This window comes from Strix aluco, chromosome 4 (assembly GCF_031877795.1).
Source record: "Strix aluco isolate bStrAlu1 chromosome 4, bStrAlu1.hap1, whole genome shotgun sequence".
NCBI classification, from domain to species: domain Eukaryota; kingdom Metazoa; phylum Chordata; class Aves; order Strigiformes; family Strigidae; genus Strix; species Strix aluco.
In genome coordinates, this window is record NC_133934.1 from 122,837,485 (window position 1) to 122,858,474 (window position 20,990).

Sequence of the window (20,990 nt, forward strand, 5' to 3'; positions counted from 1 at the left end):
TTTTTAAAATTTTTTGATTTTTTTTGTTTGTTTGGGTTTTTTTAATCTCCTGTTTGATTTATGGAGTTGCCCAAGGGCTTGCTTGCCTGACTCTTCACCATCAAATTTCAGAAGTACGTCTGTGTGTCAGGCAGCATGTTGTTTTGATCCCTTGAAAAGATGCTGCGTAGGATGAGGCTCGTAGGGAGAAGACTACTGGGAAGGGTTCAGCCAGGCTGTCGTCTGCTCCCCTGCCTGTATGGGAGCTGTCACTGGGACAGAGCAGCAGGAACTGGGCTTTAGGTCCTAATGTAGGATGCCCAGATTCCATCCTAAGCAACAGCCAGACCTGCCACTAGCTACGATAGCACAAAGACACGCTGCAAAGTGATCTAAGGAAAATGCTGTTTAAATCAGCCTGAGATCTTCCTATTTTTGAGTCTTATAGCTCTGAATATGCTATTGCTTGAGTAGGTGTTACTGTGAGCAATAAGGAGAGATCTGACTGAAAGAAAGAAGGTGGCTGAGAGGAGAGTCCAAAAAAACAGCTGGCAGGGAAATAAAGAATAATAAAAAATTTCTCAATCATTGTTTGTTTTGGAAAGATCATGCTTTAAGCACATGGAAATACTTTACACATTTGAGAAGTGCTGACTTCCTACATGCCTTGTGAAGGAACAGCAAATCATTCATATAATGTAAACACATTTATAGATTGTTCCAATATAACTTTTTTCAGTGCTGCTGTTCTTTTTAACTAGATACAATTTAGTGCATATATACTCTTTTGATGCTATACTTTGGCCAAGAGTTGCAAACATCATAAATGTTAAATATTAGAGTTTGTACTAAATGAGCAGTGCAAAGGTATTGAACCACATTTTTAATGCAAAAAGTTGTTAAATAGTGCTGCTTGATGCACTGTTTAAAAGTAAACATACCAGAAAGTAGTGCTGGGGTGAAACACAAATAAATAGCTTGTCTAAAAGTGTGAGTATAAGCAGTCTCATTATGTCTTGATAGAGATGATATAAAAAAATGAAAGCAGACAAAGTTCCTCTGTAAGGGTGAAATTTTAAGTCAGGAAAGAAAAAGTAATAAAATTGGAAGCTTTGGTGCCTGAATTGCAGTGGGTATTTGTGGAATTGTATAATCATAGTGCTAGGTGGGGGTCTCGAGAGGTCATGGGGTCCTTCCCCCCACTGTGAGGCAGAGTTGGGGGTACTTCATGACAGGTACCTGTCTAACCTGTTCTTAAAGACCTGGAGAGGGAGACTCTGCAGTCTCCTGGGCAGCCTCTGGTAGCACTTACTGCCCCTGCTTTTGCATTTTAGGGGAGACACAGAGTTACTAAGTTTCCTTCACCCAATGCAAGTTCATTTTCTGTCTAGGTACGTGCCAGAAGCAGGTTGTTCTCTGCCTTTTTGTAGGAACTTTTTCTGTACTTGAAGATGACTGTGTAAAGGGGACTTCACAGAACTAAATATTTTAGAAATTAGATCTTTAAAAAAAGTGCAGAGGCCTTAATTGTTACTTAACAATAAAAGCATTGATTTCTCCTGCAAATGGTTTATAGACTGTCTCCACTCTACAGACTAGATGTGAAATGACATTCATCAGCTTAGAAGAGGACTCTCTAAAGAGGAAAATTATTTGAGAGAACAGTAAGAACATTTAAAGAATTGTAGTAAGAGCAATGAAGGATTTGAAGCCATTTACACAAGCTAAAGCAGTACATCTGTATGTGTGCACGGAAGAATGTGTGATCTTTCTGTCATGATCCTTTTTTCTTAACACTTGTCTGCATTTGTGAGAACATGTTTTCTTCTAATCCTTTCTTCTGTTGCTGTTGATCAAAGTAGTATTGTGTCATTCCTTTATCTTCTCTATTGTGTACCTGGAGGAGGGCTGGTGACTTGGAATGGCAGAGTTGGGCTAATGGCTTCATAGATTCCTCTGAGTCAGCGGTCAATTGGGTTACGTCTGTTTGTCTGGTTTTGAGAGGTTTGCTGATTAGGTATGTGTGTGCAGACTTATCTCACAGACTAGTTTTATTCCTGGTTATTCCATTTCTCAATGAACTGGGGTCTATTTGCTGCTGATGTAGAGTATATTGACCTTGCAGCATAGTTAAAAGATTTCCCATATGCCTGTATTTTTTTCCTTGCCTGTTCTTCACACAAATTTTGGGTAAGCACAGCCTACATCTGGCTTTTCTGAAATTCTTGCCAGACTTAAAGTTATGTACGGGGAGCCAGGAGCAGGATGAGAGGGATGGCTGTAGTGGGAGGCAGTTGCTGGAAGAAATATGGCAGGGAAGTCGATACTAAGTGGCAGTGGCAGCAGCAGTGGTGTGATGGTAGAGCATGGGGTCAGGGCTTGTGGGGATGGGGAAGCATAGGGCAGCAGGTGAGATGGATGGAGGAGGAGGTGAGGACTTGGATGTGAGGTGCTTTGAAGAGAACATGGAGGGGACATGGGGCTATTGCTCTGAGGAGAGAGATTTGGATCAGAGTTTGACAGAAAGGTGGGACTGAGTGGGACAAGGAAGTTTTTAGGAAGAAGGGCTGAGGGAATCGTGCACGGGACTGGGAGTTATAAGAGAGCTCTGGGACAGAAGGATTTGGGAAATTGGGGGGTTCTGGTACTCATCTGTCGGGATCAGTTCCCATGTAAGAAGTCTGGTCTCAGACGGCAGCAGGGGATGGTGTGTGCACACTTGGGTGGTTTCGAGTGTGACCCCCCCCGCCACTTGTTAACAGGTTTTCTGGCTGAGGGCAGGTGTGTGTACATGCAGGACTTGTGTTTCCCACAGCACCTTTTGTTTTGCGTTAATCTCTGTTACAAGGTACACTAGCCTTACTAATATATAGTAATTCCTTACAAGGAAAAAATTGTCAGCGTGTTGACTGAGGCCATGCTGAGTGTGTGCGTGTAGCACCTTTCTGCACCTTAACGCATGCGTAAGTGAACACAGCAGCTAAATGAATGTTTGCTACAGGGTCTCAGAGGAATCAACTTTTGAGCTTTAAAATAGCACATTTGTAAATTAAAAATACATTTACAAAGATGTATTTCAAAAGAGCTGTTGGGGGCCCTAGTTTTCAATAGTCAGTACTCATCCAAGATGCATTCGTATTGTGCTAGGGTACTTGCAGCAAAAGATATTTTGGATCAAAGAGACAATGTTCTGTACCAAGGAGACTTCAAAAGTAATTTTCCTCAAGAATGTTTGTTCAGGTGCAGAGGGTGGGAGAAAGGAATATTGTTTTAGGCAATCAGCGGACATCAAAAGGTGAATTTCCCCATATATACCTAGTCTGGACTCAGTGTGTCAGTCAAGGTGTCGCTCGAAAGGAATATTGACAGCATTGGCTAATAATGAAAGAGAAATTATCCTCATGAAGAAGCACCTTGGTCTCTGAAAGTTTGGCTTTATTCCTCTCAAATGTTCTGATTTCTTCTTTTAAGAAGAAAAACCTGGATAATGGAGTATATCAAAGAGGAGAATTGATTATTTTAGTTTATTGTTCTGCTTTGCCAGAACATAGTTGCTACACAGGTAACTCTTGTATTTTGAGGAAATGTGAGGCTCAGGTGTAGTTTGTGACGTGTTATAGTTCAGCAGAATGTGTTGCAGAGCAGTAAAATCCTCTGCCTCTTGCAAAGCAGATAATAGCATGGTGATAGGTTGTATTTTATGCAGGCTCTTTTTTTAAAATTATAAAATATGTAAGAATATTGTGACTACAAAGAAAACCTGCTTTGACTCACTTAGATAAATGTGTGTAGTGGTATGGGCAGGAAATGGAAGGACAGAGAGCACATGTGGAACCATCTATCTAAATTAGCTGGATGGGGGCCAGGAAACTGGAATTTACAACATTTTCAATGATTAGTAGAAAATGAAATGATGGCTTCATGTAAGAATAATGATTCTTTTATTATTCTGGGACAGTGAGGTAGATCCTTCAGGAGACAGACAGTATGTTTAAGTTTAAGGTGCATGTGGAATTGGAAGACAGTGGAAAGGTAAGTAGGTTGGAGGGAGGAACAATTTAAAACTGAGGGCTGTGCACAGGAGGAAAGCAGCATATATTTTTAGGTCTGAGGTCCATTCTCCTGTTTCATCCCTTGAAAGAGAGGCATAAGTAAATAGAGCACTGCTCTCCAAAGCATAGAAAGAAAATCACAGAAATGTGATCCTCTGCAAGACTGTCAGGCAGTGCTCAAGTGAACAAGAGCTGCTGGTCTGTGCTGTGTAGACGTGGTGACAGATCTAAAAGGGATCAGTGTAGGCATCTGATCCTTGCCATCATTAGGCAGTCTTTGGCATGGGGGCTTAGGGCTGCCTATGTTTGTGTACCTGTGGGCATGTGTACATGGCTAGCATTGGAGAAAAAAAAAAAAGCCCACATACATTCAAGGCTATATATAAAGATGGCCAGCTTGTAATGCTTCCCTGTGATAGGCTCTTTGAGTTCAGACAAGCAAAGTTTGAATAATAAATTAGCACATATTTGAAGAATTTTTTGCCTTTCCAAAAAGGTGGCAGTTTCTGTAAGAGCGTGATGGTAGTGACACTGGGAGTGGCAGTGTTTTCTCCACTTTCATTTGGAGTGGGATTTGAGCCAGATCATGACTACAAGCTCAGAGAAGGGATAACCTGGGGGATTTTATTGTTGGATTTTCCACAAACTCTAATATGGATAGAACTGGAGGGCTTCAGTGTTGTCTGCCTGACAGAGGAGAGATCTTGGCATAGATATTTCGACATCTAGATCCTGGTGCACAAGATCTGTTGGCACTACCTTGGCTGTGCCTGCACACCAAGGGTTCCCCTCTGTGGTTGCTCCCAGTGAAACATGGTTAGGGTTTTCTTTGCGTGTAGGTGGAGAAGAGGTCTTGGCTTGAGAGCTGATGGGAGGCTGTAGAAGGAATTGCAGTGGGAACTTCATACTTCCGTTGTCTTCACTCATTCTGTTTTCATTTACTCACCTTAATCTGCCACTTCGTGTGATAATGCCTTGAACTTGAATTCCCATTTTAATTTATGTAGGATCTGAAACCTAAACAGGATTAGGCCAAGAATTTATATCAAATCAGGCAATTCTAAAATCTGTTTGGAATAAGGGGTAAAAAAATCCCCTACCCCTTAAGGTGCAGTTTATACTAAAGCTTAATGTTGTATCAGTTTAGTTTCATTGATGATGTTGTATACAGCATCTGCTTTATGCTCATTTTTAACCTGTTTTGTGTCTGGTTAGTTAAGTGAATTTGAAATACAAAGTTGAACAGATGTGTTGCTTTTAAAGTAACAGAAATATTCTTGAGTCCTGTACGCATTTAACTGTTGGTTGCTTCTAAGCTGTGTAACTAACTTCAGCTGTAGCTGAGGTGCCAGGTATGACTTTGGCATTAAGTCTGTTTATCACCTGATAGAAAACCTTTGGATTTTTTTAAAAAAAGAACCCTAAATAAAATATTGGTGGTATCTGGGTTTTGTTTGTCATGAAGAACAAAGTATAAATGTGGCTGCACTTTAATTTTTACTTAGTTTATTTTTATTTATGAAGAGGCAAAGTACAACTGCACCTTTTCAAAATGTGAAATTTCTCATGCAGGAAGAACCCCCCTTTAGAACTCGGGATACTTTATCTTTGCTGTTAAATACAACACTATATGAGCATGCTGGTTTACCTTCTATTATCTTCAGCCCATCTCTGCTCCATCTCACTGGTAGCATCAGGCTTAGAAATGAAGGAGTGGGCTGTGCTGGAGGTAGGAGAATTGAACCTACAGGTGAGAAGTGAATTTAGACAGTAAAAACCACTGCTGCATATTCTGTTTGGGGAAGCTTATGTCTGCAGCTCTGAAGCTGTGAAAGTGCAGTATGGACCTAAGAAAGGTGGGAGGAGAGTGTATTTTCTTATCTTTTTGTACAGGGAAGTTTTTGCTATTGTGCATTCTGTTGCCTTTCATTTTGCTGGCAGAAAAGGAGGAGCAGAAAGCTAAGGAATGGCCAGCTGAGGCTTTTAGGAAGGGGAGAGAGAACCCATACCTGATGTCGCCCCTGGGTGACAGGGAGACACACACAGAGCAGTTCTTTATTTTGGCAGTTGGAGGTATGTGTGTGTGCATTGTCAATTGTCCGTGACAGCTGATGTTGGAGGGAGGGAGCTTTTTAGGGGAATTCAGAGATTTAGATCAGGGAATACTCACTTCAATCAAAATGCTTCATTTCCGGTTAATACCAAGTGACTATCAGATGAAGCCAGTTTGAACATGATTTTCTGTACTGGAGTATCAATGCAACTTAGTTTGGGTGTTTTTTGTTTTGCTTTCACCACGTTCCCTAGCAGGGCCTATTTTGCTGAAGGATCAGTTAGAAAACCTGAAGGAATGTGGGTGATGTGAATGATGGGGTTACCACTCTGACCACTCTGGTAGATTTGCTGAATTTGTAAAAGGGGCAGATTTTATAATTCTTTTATCATTTTATATTTTTTGATTCAATTAAGCTTGAAATTTTTTTTTATTATTTGCATAAGGGCATGCAAAGTATTAAGCTAAGGCCATGGAAGATAATTTTGTAAATACTTTCATACTGTTCTGAAATCTAATTAAAAACCTGCAAAGTTCATCATTCATCATTTTACCATGGGAGTGTATTTCTTATGGAGACAGTCTAATATCCTGCAGCAACTTCATGGCATTACAAAAATAATTAATGGACCCTTTTAGGGCAGTGTGTGTTGCTACAATGTGGAATAATACTTCAGTGTTGTAAGTGAATGGTGTGCTAGGAAACACTAATCCCTTGTGTATAGTAACAGGAAGTATGAATATTACTTATTAATAATAATATAAAACACCTTTGCACACATGCTTTTTTCTGGGCATGTCTACCTTTTCATAAACAACAGTGAATTTTAATTACAGAAAATTGGTGAGAAGCAAGAATTATTTGTGTAATTAAGAAGATCTGTTTATTTAAAAGCCTTCAGAACTTGTAAGAGATGGAACTTTGCTGTATACAAGGGATGAATGTTGTGCAATAATGCCCCTTCATTCCCCTTTCATAATAAATCTCCGCAGAGTATTCATCTAAAGGGCTGGATGCCAAAAAGAACAGGTTCGACTTGTCTGTGAGGATTTACACCACAGTAAAATGCACAACTGCTTTTGTAGAGGTCATTGTGAAGGTCACGGAGCCAGTATGCACCACTGAATGAGAGCAGCCTGTAACAATGGTGTGAGAGGTTGGACTGGGTGAAATCAATATTTAAAACCTCATATGAAATGTAGCAATAAGCTGGAATCGTTAAAACACATGACTTCAAAGCATGTATGCTGTTTTGCAAGAAATGAATGGCCTCTTTTCCAGAAGTTTGCATCTCATACCCTCTGCTGAATGTAGCTCCTAGGTCAGAATGCAAGAGTTTGCTCCGTTCCTGACAATTAACATTGAAATACCTTAGTGTATCCAATACCCTCAAACCATTAACAATTGCCTCTGTCCAGTTTAAAAAAACACCCTTATTGGTATTGAAGTGGATTTAATTACCTGAAATTTGGCACACCATTTTTTTACAAATAAGGTCTGAGTTTGACCACAGGGTCAGTATGTCTTTAAATAAAAGATGATGATCATTTCAAATGGCAACCGGCCATCCGTGGGGTTTAGTGCAGAGATTAATTAGTAAACTTTGGAATGCGCTACAGCAAATGCAGCTGATTGGCAATAGCATGTGGAGCAGCAACTGGTGGAAAGCTAGTGCTGCTGAGCAGCAGAGGTATTTCCAAAAAGACTTAAGAGTGCTGTGATGTGCTGTGCTTTAAATGGCACTGTGCTGGTTGCATCAAACCACCAGTTTTCTATTTATGCGGTTTAGTAAATGCACAGATTAAAGAAATCTGATGTGCATTTGGAAAGAAATCAAGTTTTCTTTTGTTGTTTTGATGCGAATAGGTACACCCCATCAATAAACAGTGACGCCCCTGAATATCGGTTTACAGAATATTGTGGTTTGTCTGCAGTGCGTTTTGTAATTTGTTTAACTAGGAAGACAAATATTAAGGGTATAGAGATAGGAATTATTTGAAAAAGACACTGAAGTAAACATGATTAATTCAATGGCTGTTGCAGTAAATCATTTCTTAGAACTCTAGTCTACTTTTTAAAATGATACGGATTACTGAGTATGTGTGTTTGCATGATTTATAATTGCTTACTGTCTTCCTTTTAAGGTTTTAAATACATGCTTAGAGAAATTTGGAAACTTTCTCTGTAAATTCGCTTTCTAAGGGTGCTTGATCTGTTTAGTATGAGTAATGGACCCCATTACACATAGTCCCTAGTGGGACTATTTTCTCAATTTGTGTAGGCCATGGGATTGAGGCCCAGATAATAAAATTAGGATGATTTATGTAATAAACAACTATTCTTGAGAGACTACTTGGAAGCCCTATATACTTAAAATCTTTCAATATTATTGTATTAGTCTTGTGATGCCCACCTTCAGTTCAAGAGGCATGGTCAAGCATCCATTTAAATCAGTAAGAAAACTCATGCCAATACCAGTGGGTCTTTGCTTAAAAAATGGCCCATGCAACTTGACTAGCCTGGTAAAATTTGTCTTACTATCTGTATCCGGAGTATGGAGCAAAAGTCTGCCCTTGTGGACTAGTTAATGGTATCACTAAAACAGTCATATAAAATATTTGATCTAAAACTGGTGGAGGTGCTTGATCTCATAAGTTACGGATCATTCTGGCTTTGCCCCAGAAAACCCTTAAGCATGTGCTTTAAAATTAAGCAAGCATGTATTTAGCTTAATTCTCAGTTCTGTTACTTTGTACTCATTGCATTTCAGTCCCTCAGGCCCACTGAGGCATTGCGGCGAACCTATGGACCAGGCAATAGCAGATGTTGGCCTCCAATACCTGGTTGTGAGCTGCTCAGCTTCTGAGCTGTTGGAATGGTCTATGAAAGGACGAGGAGCAGAGACCGGAGTTGTCAGGGTGCTGGTTGTTTCTCTGGAGGCCTGTTTCTGCAAGCCTCTGCTTCCTAGACCATTGTGTTTATTGCCATAGGTAATTGCAGCGAAGCGGATGGGCTCAGTTTACTCAATCAGGTTTAGGCTTGCTTGGTTTTGTTGGACTGGACTTGTAGGCCACAATTCAGACAAAATAATTGGTATGCGACTCACGCTTTGACTTTGCGAGGCTCCTCGTGCACTTAAAGCTGAAAAATTTGTAGTTTTCTAAACTGAATCAGTGTTGCAGAATCTGGGTCTGAACCCCAAGTAAGTATATGATAAAATTTCCTGATAGCGAATAGATTTGTTAGCTTGTTGTGCCTTTAAATGAATCCTGTGTGTAAATCTGCTCAGGATTGGGGCATTACAGGGTCTTGCAAAATGTTCAAAGATAGTATTTGTTAAAAACTGTTTAACTCATGCCCTTTGATTATTTGTGTGTGTGTATCTGTGTGTATACATGTATAACAGAAACACTCATGCACACAAAAAGCATCTCCTTTAAAAAAGCAGTATCTGAGCTCTGCGATCAGCACTCTAATTACTAGACTTGATTATTTTTTTAAAACTAAATCTGCTGTGTGTATGTACAATATACTCATCCTAGTACATTACAAAGCATTATGAATAATTAAAAGCAAATTGTAGCCCTTGACAGAAACAAATGTAGGTACATTCAGTGATGCATTATCCTGGCTGGGCTGCTGGTTTGCTGTGACTTGTCTACTTGTAAGAATTAGTGCTCTTTTTAGCACTTAAGGGTTGCCTTTTAGTATTGGTCTAAATCTAAGATACGAAAGATTAAACAAAGACTGAATTTCTTTGCCTCGATAGCAGCAAACAGTCACTGCAACTCCCTACTTTCACTAGTGCCCTGGAGCAGACCAGCATAGCCATTGGAGTAACTGAGACTGAGGCTTAGGTGATTTCGTAAGGTTTGATTGCTTTTAGGCTCTGGCAGGCTTTTTGCCTGTAGGTCTCTTACACACACCGGCTATCAATGCTCAGTCCTAGCAGTGAAGGTTTCAGCCGACACAGCAACAGCTTTGAAAAGGACATGGGGGAGAGAAAAGTTGATGCAATGTCATGTTTTAGCTGTGACCCAAGATTAACGTGAAACCAAAGGAGAAAACATGTCTTTCTCAGTATATCACTGGTTAATAAACATTTATGTCCAGAGCTAGGGCAAAGTTATTTAGGCCGCTGGTGATTTAAAGGGTTTGGTTGTTTGTTAAAGCTTTTTGATATGGCCTTGCCATCTTTTGCTGAAAATATAATTTTCCTGAGAGTCACAGATCTTACCTTCATTTTCTTGTTAAATCTTGGACAGTTCAAAACCCAAAAACCCCACCCCGGACTATTAAGCCAAACTTCCCGTGAAAGCTTCTCGGACAGCTTGCCTTGGCACAGTGAAATTAATGTGATTGTAGTCCAGCAATGGTGGTGGTGGGGAAATACCCCTCCAAACTGTCAGCACTTGGGAAAGAAAACACAAAAACCTTATTCATATGTACTCTAGAGTTTCTGATTTGCTCCTGTTGACTTCAGTGATACAGTATCAGTTACCCCGATGCCTGTTGCGACGGGTTTGTGTTTCATGTAATGAAGTTGGAACGGCGGTGCAGATGCACGGTAGCCCAGTGTTGCTGGATGAAGGGCTTCCAGGTAGATGGAGACTTGGGCTGACTGGCGTAGGAGGCAATTTTTGGTGGTCAGCCAAAAATCAGCTCTTGCTGGTGAGTCTAGAAGTGTGTGTGCGTGCGCTGAGTCAGTCTCTTAGATACCTGTATGATAGACTCAAAAGGCTTGGCAAGTGCTATTTGTGTGGGAAGCTCGAGTGCAAAACTCGCCTAATTTACTTTATTTAAATCAATATAATCCTGCTTAAGGCCTTTTGGAAAGCACATCTAAGTGAACGGTGTTTTAAGTTAACACAGTGTCTTTCGTGTTCACAATAAAAGCTAGTTTCATTTGAAAAGGGTGTGCTTATGGTTACCTTCTACAAACTTTTGCCATATTAAATGTGGAAGGACTCAATTCTCTTGCATGCACACATTGTCTTTTGTGAAATTTGTACTTAGATTTAATATCTTCAAGTTTGCTTTATGATCAGCAATTCTTTGAACTCACAAACGAGAAAGTGTGGATAACTTCAAATATCTATTTGAAGTCTGATTCTAAGGAATGCTTATGTTTGGTTTTGACCTTAAAATGTGAAGTTTGATCTCCGTCTCCAAACTGCAGTATTATAGCGGAAATGTAAATACAGTCTGAACTTTTTTTAGATATCTTTAAAATATGGTCTCTCTCTTACAGACAGGGACTTTATTCCAGAGATCCTGGATATTCAAACCACGGAAAAATATTTCTGTTCATAAGGGCCCAGATTCAGCAGCTGATCTCTAATTTAGCAAGCTCACTTGCATGTTCAGGAGACACTGATCTGTGGTGGTTTAGACTTGAATGCAACATTTTTGGGAATTGTGGAGCCTCATAGAATAGAGATGGGCTAAGGGTGGAAGCTGACTGAGATGATTTAGAGTTTTCTATAAGCACATAAAGCTGCAAGTTGTCTTGTTGTGTTTGGTTTTGAAAAGCACTTATTAACTACTTTGACATCTCGCTTTTATTCTCGAACATCTGCTTTAGATTGTTTGCCATAAAAGTGTAAGAATTAATCTTGCCCTCGTTTTTGTTATTGCTACCAGAAACCAAACTATTTTTATTACTTCTTGTATAGGGATTTGGACTCTGAACTATTTTCGAAGTTGAGGAGAAAATTAGTTTGTATATATATATTTTTTTTTTTCCTCTCCTTCACGTTCCCCCAAAGCTTACAGGTAAAGTTAATTAAATGACAATTTTTAAGTGCACGAAGATGTTAGTCATGGCTTGCTAAACTGTATAGTAAGGTCTACTTTGCTTTATTTGGTCCAGTATTATGAGTTTTAAGGGAATTCAAATGATCAGCTCATTCTGGTTTGTTTCTCAGAACAGCAGCTGCCCTGAGCCAGGGCAAGACATTTGCATCATCTGTGGAGAGTTTAGTACATATTTTACTGTATGGAAATAATATATAAAATTCAAAGAAATCAAAACCTTCCTATATGTTTAGTCCTTTGATTAACAAATGTTCTTAATACTTGTTCTTGGGGCTTCCTTTTTCTTGGATTACAGCTTGTTTGTGTTGTTTCCCAAGAAGCAGTAAGTAGTATGAGATGTCAGTGTAAGCCCTGATCTTCAGCACGCTGTGTTTGAGTGATTTCTCTCCCTGTGTTGTGTATTATTAAATTTCAGTGCATTCTGCTGATGTGGGTTCATCCAGTTCTTATGTCAGAGCATACAGTAATCTTACTTTTTACAATGGAAGTGTTGTTTTTACAGCAAAACTTGTTATAAGCCTATAGCAGGAAATACTCAGGCAGCTTCTCTAACTTGCTTGAAATCTGATGTTTGTGCTGCAGTTGCTTTCACAGCAGTCTCCTCTTTCAGAATCTGTGGCGACACTTGCTGTTTTTTATTTGAATACAAGTGTTTTAGCAAAAGGGTTCACAAAGGAGCCAGTGAACAAGATAAAACAGATGAGGCATCTCTTTATTTTTTTAAATAGATAAATAGGATTTTTCTGGGACTAAGTGAAATTACCGTGTGATTGTATCACTGTTTTGCTGCCAGCTTCTATTTTCTTGAAGTGAGATTGTAGGCTTTTCATGGCAGGAACCATTCCTTTTGCTTTGTACTAAGGATGCCTTAGATGTTTCTGGTTATTGTACTTCAAGGAGTTACTAAAGCTCTAGCCACTGAAACCAGAGTAATGCAGTAGGCCATGGCAGTTCTTGGGTACATGGAGGGACTTTCTGCAGTGCTCTCGGGATCAGCCAGGGCTTACAAAGAGATTTTCTGATCCTGTGAAGTTCTATGAATCCTGTCCAAAGTACTGCTGAAATTCAGGTGGAAGTATATAGAACTTTAAAAGCTGTCATGTGTGTGTAGTTCAGATTTAAGCATTTTTTCATATAGCCACTTAAAACATGGATGAAGCTTGCACGGAAAGAAACTGAACCTCTCTGGAAGGACAAAAGAATATGTTTTGTGCAGATTAAAAATGCGGTTGCTTATGCCCCAGGGAGTTTTTTTGTTTAGTTTGACAAAATTAATGTGCATTTTCAAAGCAGTGCCATGAACTGTGTGTTACGTTTGCAGCATGTCTTTCCCTGTCCCCAGAATAATCAGCTAATGTCTACTTAAACGCTCTGCATGCAAATGAGGAAAAAAGGCTAGAAATAAACTACTTTTCACTTTATGTTAAAAATAGTAATTTCTAAATGTATTGCTAACAGGTTTCAGTTTTCATTTAAAACTTGCAGTAAATGTAGTCCACAAATATTGTGAAGATGTATCACGTACTACTAATGTCTGCTGACACTTCCTTAATTTTTTTACTTCAGACTTCAGTTTTTCTAAATTCCTCCTTTTTATCTTCTTTTTGCCTGTTTCTAATAATTCACTCTTCCTGTTTTTTCTATTCTATTAATGCTTTCCTTTCATCTGCCTTTATTGTCCGTTTCTTCATATTTTATTCCATTTTTTGGTCCCTGTTGCTATAAAAACTTCCCTGCTTTTTTTGCCAGACGGTTATCAACCTTTAGCAGTCCCTCCTTAAAATCTAGCTATTCAAGGAATCTCACTTTATTTCTTCTCTTTATCAGGCAGACATAAGCCATGCTGAATGTGATGTTCTGCATCTTTATCAACATTTATCTGGGTCTAGCTGTATGCTCAGTAAAACAGGGAATCTATCTCTTGACTTTCACATGCACACACACAGTGTCTCATCTTTTACAGACCGAGGTCAGCTCTCTGTTCAGTTTTGCTATTTTAAGCAGTCTTTCTTTTTAAATCATCCATCAGTCTCTACATTCCTTAAAAATGATACTGTATAGTTGTGACTGTTTGGATGGGGGAAAGCTGCTGTAGAGGATCCCAGGAAAGTGGATCTTTATGAGCTTCTGTTCTACTAATAAAGCAGCTAATTTTTGAGGGTTCCATTGTTCTCCAGGAAATCCTAAATAATTTTCTTGCATCATGGAGGGATCATATCAGCGTAACACTTGGCTTTACCGCAACAAAATAGAAACACCAGTAGATTGAGCTGTACCAAGACTCAAACAATTGTCGCTGGTTGGTGAGCGATGCGCAGCTATTGCTGTGCTCTGACCTCAGCTGGTGTGTCTGTCCCTCTCTTAATGTTATGCGTCATGATACACAAAGTGGCATTTGTCAAATTGATTTCTACTTCACATTCCTTGAAAAATTAGGCCCTTAATGTGGGTATTTAAAATAATATTATATTAAAGCCTTTAATCCTGTAATTAGAGTGGCTGCTGCAGAGCTTGTGCTTTGTTGATAGCCAAATCAAAATGATCAAGGCTCCAGAAGTCTGATGGTAGAGATGCAACAAAAGTTTGCTTAATTCTGCTTAATGCTGTATTACTAACATAGCACATTGGGAGTTGGCATAACAAACTGAACAGCACATTGACTTTGAGTCACCTGTAATGAAACGTTGTCTCTGAAAACTGGGCAGAACCTGCAGTTGTCACCTGGGAAAAGGGCCACAGCAGGAAAAAGAATTCGAGAGCTGGTAGTGAGGTTTGCAAATGTAATTGGCCCTTTCAGGGTGTTTGAATGCCACACAGCAGCCAGTTCATGGCGTGGCTCTTCAGTCTAGCTGACAGTGGCCAAACAGATACTGTGTGCAGCATAGAGGTCCTGGGAACCAGAGCAAACGGTGCAGAGGCAGTTGAACTTCGGTGTACAGCATGGTGGACTGCACAAAAGCGAGTAAGCGCTTAGGAGCTGAGACCGAGTTGGGAGCAAGACTGAGAAATGAGTGCTAAAATCCAGGAGGGTGACCTGTGGGCTTATCCGTTACATGAAAATGCTCTTGTGTTTCAATTGTTTTTCAAAAACGATGCTGTCTTGTGTACAAGGCCGTCCTTTGAAGAGTGTTGGAGATTTTGAGGAAAGCTTGGCAATTCCTGCAAGAACTCTGGAGTCTCCAGTGAAAACGAGTGACTTGTAGCAAACACCCAGACTGTCCCCTGAATCCTAACTGGGCTCCAGCAGCCAGCGCTGGAGAGGACATTACCAAACAGGAGCTACAGTCCATTGACGTGAAGGAAGGGCACCAGGCTTTTCTGTGAAGAGAGTTAGTCACTAAATCCTGGTACTGGTACGGACCCAGAAGAATTGTATTTCGGCATGTTAGATGGACGCAGGTTTTCTTCCAAGAGATTAAAGAACTGGGGCTTTTTGGCAGGAACTTAAAGATAAGTCTGGTCAGGTTTACTTATGTCAGAAAGTTGTAAAGGAAGATTTTGGAGGCAAATGGAACTGATGGTGTGATTTAGTCCATGTCCCTGTGTGATTAATTTCCCAGGCACCTGCTTGTGTGTAACGAATCACATATATGTGACCATCTTTGTTAATAGCTTCTTTGGTGCTGTTGGTCTCTTGCTATATTTCTGCCATTCCTAAAGAAAGCACATCTTTTAAATATGTTTTGGTATTCAAAACTGAAATTAAGTTACTGTGGAGGGAAAAATAGTCTAAATTTAGTCAGAATGTTACTAGGCATCTGCAGTGATCTACCCCAGAGAGAAGGAGGGAGTGTGACAGTCTTACATCTCTTGTCCTGCCTTGTGTGGTCAGATTCTGGTTTTGAGATCAACAGGAAAACTTACATTGATTTTGCTGGTTTCTGTCAGATCATTTGTTCTCTTTCTGTTTCGCTACTGGGATATCCCCATAGCACTTTTCGTAATTGAGTAAAGAAATTAGATTTATTGTTGGTTTTCAAGAGCAGAAGAAAGACCAGTTGGTTTCAGATATTTAAGCCTTTGGAAAAGCCTCACTGGAGTAGGAATTTTAGGCTAAGGAATGGAATTACGCTTTTTAGTTTGACATTCTTTGTGTTTATTTTAAAAAGCTGTGGAAGACAGGGAGGGTAAAGGTTAAAATAATATTAACTGAGCCCTCCAAATCTATCAGTTTCATTCTCCTTTTCCTGAGTATTACTGTAGTCAAAGTAAGTAGTTAATCAGAATCAGAAAGCTGTATTAGCATTGCTGACATGGATTTGTCAGTAGTGAATTGGGAGGGTGCAAACTGGGGAAAAAAAAAAAAAAACCAAAACCAAACAAACCAACAGCTTTTGGTTTAGACCACATTGCATAAGATATTTGCATTAATATTGTTCTGCAAGAAATTCTGTTAATGTGAAATCTTTCCAAAACCTAAATTCTGTTGTGAGCTTAACAGTAAAATAGTTTCCTAAGACTGCTTATACTGAAAAATCCAAGGAATTTATAGTTTTGTTTTAACATTCACTTGAAAGCATTTGGATAATTACATACTCCTATGATGGTGTATCAAAAAGGGTCTTTGTTAACCTTTCCGTTGTGCTGCATACAATCGAAGCGATGCTCAGGATGTGTTTTAGCAGCGTCATGCCCTGGCATCCCACAGTGCTCTGTTTCTTTTCAGCTGGTCATGTGCTTCTTACGCCACGCTGGGGAGAGGGACCTGATGGTGAAAGAGTTAAATAAAAATAACATTGCTGCAAACTGACTTAATGAGTTGTGGCACAGAACTATTACTATTTCTGTTATCTGAGGTGTGCTGTGTTCTGGTAGTGTGGTGATAGCAGACCGGAGTAAGCTCCTATGCAGAGAAAAATTAAAAAAGCAAAAAGTTTGGTTACATCGTCTAGTCCAGCTGCTTCTAGTACAGAAACATGCTTTGTCTGGACAAGTTTTACTGACCCCCGTCTCTGGCTTCTGTCTCTTGCCTGGGGATGTTTTCGTGGCATAGCTGTTCCTCCTCTTTCCCCTACTAGTGCATTTTTGGTGTCAGTCTCCTTTCTCCTCCTCCTTGGCACTTGGCACTTTGAGAAGACTGTCAGTTGTTACTTCTTTTTGCTGCTGAGGGAAGGAGGTGAAGGAAGGCAATGTCATTTTGGAGACAGGGAAGGAGAGAGATGACAGGATGGGAACAAGTGTGAATGCTGCACCTTGAGCTGTTATTTCTGGACTCTGTTTGCTAAAATAACCTCTTTCTGCTAGCAGACAAATACTGATATACCTGGCATTTGCTGAGAGGCCCTCCCCAAACCCCTCTGTGAAAGGTGCACTAATACACTATAATTTTGATGCTCTTATAGCTGCGACCTTTCTTAAGAGGACATTGTTTTTTGTTTAAAATAAACTCCTTGGCACTGCAAGGGCAGCTCTTCTCTGTATATAATCCATGGTTTTTTTGTTTTTTCTTAATGCCATGTTGTATCACAGTCTGAAACAAAAATTAACTACTGTTTTTGTTTCTTTTATTATTTAAACTGAGAGATGCCTCAAACACTGTATCTGGGATAGTGAAAAGTAAATCAGCCAGTCAGTTTTATTTGTAACGCAAAGACATTATTTAACTCCCCTCCCAATTTAATCTTATATTTCTCTCATCTAAAGCCATACAGTACATGAATGGAAAGTCAGTTGCTCACAAATCCATTGCTGTGCAGTCTTTTACATAAACAAAGTCATAAGGATAAGCAAATGCCTTCCTTCTAATTAGCAGTGTGTTTTGTGGTTCCATACATTCCAAAATGTAATAGACAGCTAGGGTGCCTAAAATAATTCCAGAGAAAAAACTTGTATGCCACGAAGATAGGGGTGGGAGGGAGAGCAGGCAGGAAAATCTGTTGTCTGTGTTCTTGGAAGCCTTTTCTATCTCCATTTGGATACTGTCAGCTTCTTTTACACAAACATTACAGCATCCAAGGGGAATTAGAAATACTTACCCATGACCACAACGTCAGATCATAGGTTTGTCAGGAGAAAGCAATGCAAAAGCAGGATCTTGGACCCGCTGCTTTCATTTTGGTTTTAGCATGCTGATAAATGCCTCCTAATGTTGGAAAGAGGTAAGGCTGGCTGTCTAGGTGGAATACAGGAAATTTAAAAATCTTACCTCATAGATGTGAAATGGTTTCTGGATCTGTAAAAGTGCTGTGTAAGTCCTAAGTAACAGTTATTGTCTCTTGTGATGTCTCTGAAGTTATACAACAGCTTCCTTTTTTATACCAGTCTTTTATGAAATGGCTAGGGACCACTCAGGACAGGGACACAAAATTGAGATGCTACTGGTCAAATGGCTTTTAACTGAGATAATATTCATCAAATGGAGCTGTTTAACTTCAACAAGATTTTTTGTAAATGTACCTTATCACAAGATCAGTGAAGAGAGGAAAGGCAAAACTCTTTCAAGTTTTCATTGGTTTCCATCCCAGCCTTTTTTCACGTCTGTGCTATAGCCAGTGTTGTGACCTCAGTGTAATCTGCGCAGGGCTGAACAAACTGGAAGCCTGTGAGCTCAGGAGCCTGCATGGCCACACCGCTGTACTCGAACCGCAAGGAGTCAGCGGTGTAGACACAGCCTGTTCATATCCAAAACATCTATGAAGTTGATGTGGTTGCAGGGCTTGACCAGGCTTCAGCCTCTTTTAGGTGGGAATGTATTGTAACTCATGCTTCCATCTAACCCTTTCCCAAACCAAGGCAGACTAAAATCCAGTTTATAGGACAAAGCCTTTACCTAAAGGCCAGACAGCTGTAGGGCAGGAACAACAGCCGGTCACTGGGTGGTTTTTTTTGTTATTCCTTCCCTCTCCCGCACCCCGTTGCTAAGTGGAATGTAATCCATGTTGCCAAAGCCCATCAGCTAAAGTTGTGATTTTGGGGAATGAAAACAAATGAGCTGTGTCATACAGCTGCACAGTCTCCTTGAGGTGCAGATCTGCTGGCTGGACACAAACCAGTGCAGTACGTACTGGTTCCTAATGCTTGCCCTTTGGCCCAGTATATAGGTGAGGAAGTTGTAGGAGAGAACCAGTGCTTTGAAACTGATCTCGATGAACCAGAAATGAGCTGCCAGTATTTAACAATGAAGACAACTATTGGACCAGTTTACTGGGGGATATGCCTGGACCTTTATAATCGTAAGTCTTTAAGTCTAGATTGGACACCTTTCAAAAGAAGGTGCCTTGGCTGAACTGCCAGTCCTTGGGCTTCATACAAGAACACAAAATGTCCCGGCCTGTGCTGGACACAAGGTCAGACCAGCTCAAGGATCAACAGTTTCTATATGCTGCTCCTCTTCGATGTTCTGCTCTCTGGGCCTCTGCAAAGAGGCTTGTGATGAGCCTGGTTCATTTGTCAGGAGCCTTCCCTTGTCTCTTGGCCAACGTCTGCAGAAGTTGCTCTCGTTAAAAAAGTGTTAGGAATGCACCAGTGGCAACTTCACTAACAGCGAGCAGCTGTTCTGGTGATGCCCTCCAGAGATGTGGCTCCTGCAATCTGAGCTGCTCCCTTTTTCCACACACAAGTAATTTCCCAAAATATTTATCATGGTTTTGATCTTTGCCTGAAACTGAATTTTCTTTTCTATGGCTGGAATGACAGTGCTCTGGGTTGGAAAGACTACTTTTCACTCAGCAGAAGAGGTTGTACACATGTAGAATGTTGGCATGTCTTTCCCTTGAGTTTGGTTAGATGAACAAATATTGTTAAAATATAAAATCTAAAAGTCTTATTTAAACATTAATCTCTTACAATGAGTTTAAGCTGCCCACATAAATGTAGTTATGAAGGGTAATATTTTCATGAATTAGAATAGTTTGTAAATTGACAACTTCTAGCAATATGAAAAGACCCTGCATTTGTATCTTAAAATATAATGAAGTAGCATTAGAGCTGAATTTTTAACCTTTCTTTTCCTACTTTTTTTTTTTTTAAATGTGTGGTTGCCTGCTTTTAATGTTGCAGCAGTAGTCTGTGGCCCAGAAATAACAGTATGCTAACTATGAAAGTTGGAGTGACTCAGGGCTGACTCGAGAACTTTCTTCATCACGTTTTGCCTTCAGGAGACTGTCACCATAACAGTGTGAGCAGCTGCCCTGCCAGGCTCCTGAGCAGTGCAGAAAAAGGCCAGAACTATCTGTTCTCATCACACACACAGAGCCGTTTCACTGGAAAACTTGAGCTGCTGGCATTTCCATAGAGATCGGACTAGATCCATGGTAGTACTTCTTGAAGACTTGCATCTTCAATTTTCTTAGCTATTTTCTGCAACTCTAAACAAAAATAACCATGCTCCAAATTCAGAAAGGTCACTGTCCTCAACCACAAATTTAATTAACAGCTTTCCCCTTCTGCTGACTTTTTTTTTTTTTCTTTAGTTAATTTTAACCCAGTGTCCCACGTTAGGAGCCTTTAGTTTCTACTTGATGCTTCCATGAGTGGCCCCAGGGAAGTGAAGCTCAGTAAGTGATCACCAGTGGGAGCCAGGGTTATACACGGCATTACACCGTGGAAAGCTTCCGATCTCCTGTTGCAGACAAAATGTCTACAAAAACAATACTACTACTTTCCTAAATTCCTGCATTTTGCAGATGCGAAGCTCAATTTTTACAGGGGAAGCCAGGCTGTTTTGGGAGAGCGCATAGTGCTCTGTCTTTTTGCTGCTGCTGCTAATTTTTGTGAGCACCATAGAATACAGTAGAAAATTGAAACTGTGTGAAAGATCAACAAATCAGTGTAGAATGTCACGCAGCAACATCTGTTAACTTTGGCTCTATCTCATATCCTCCTGACCCCTCCTTTCCAGCCGCAAGTCTCCTGTTTTGTGAGAGCTCAGAGTGATAGGGACTTGGGAGGGTGGTGGTGGTGTTTGAAATGTCTAGCTGTTTCTCAGTGGTCTGAAGGGCTTGCAAAAGTACCATCTGGAATGGAAGTTTTATGTTTGTGTGTTTCTATATTTTTAGTTATGAAACAAATGGGAATTTGCTGAATGAATTAATTGTATTGCGCTGTAAAAGTCTATCTTGAGAGCCATTATATATGGGAGCTTACAAAG

The 20,990-nt window shown here is 40.1% G+C and overlaps 1 protein-coding gene across 3 annotated transcripts in view; it reads left to right on the top strand.

Annotated features, from left to right (window-relative positions):
- The window catches only part of MNAT1 (MNAT1 component of CDK activating kinase), a 124,730-nt gene that overhangs the window by 62,912 nt on the left and 40,828 nt on the right, over positions 1 to 20,990 (top strand). The gene's annotated exons all lie outside the window — the stretch shown is intronic.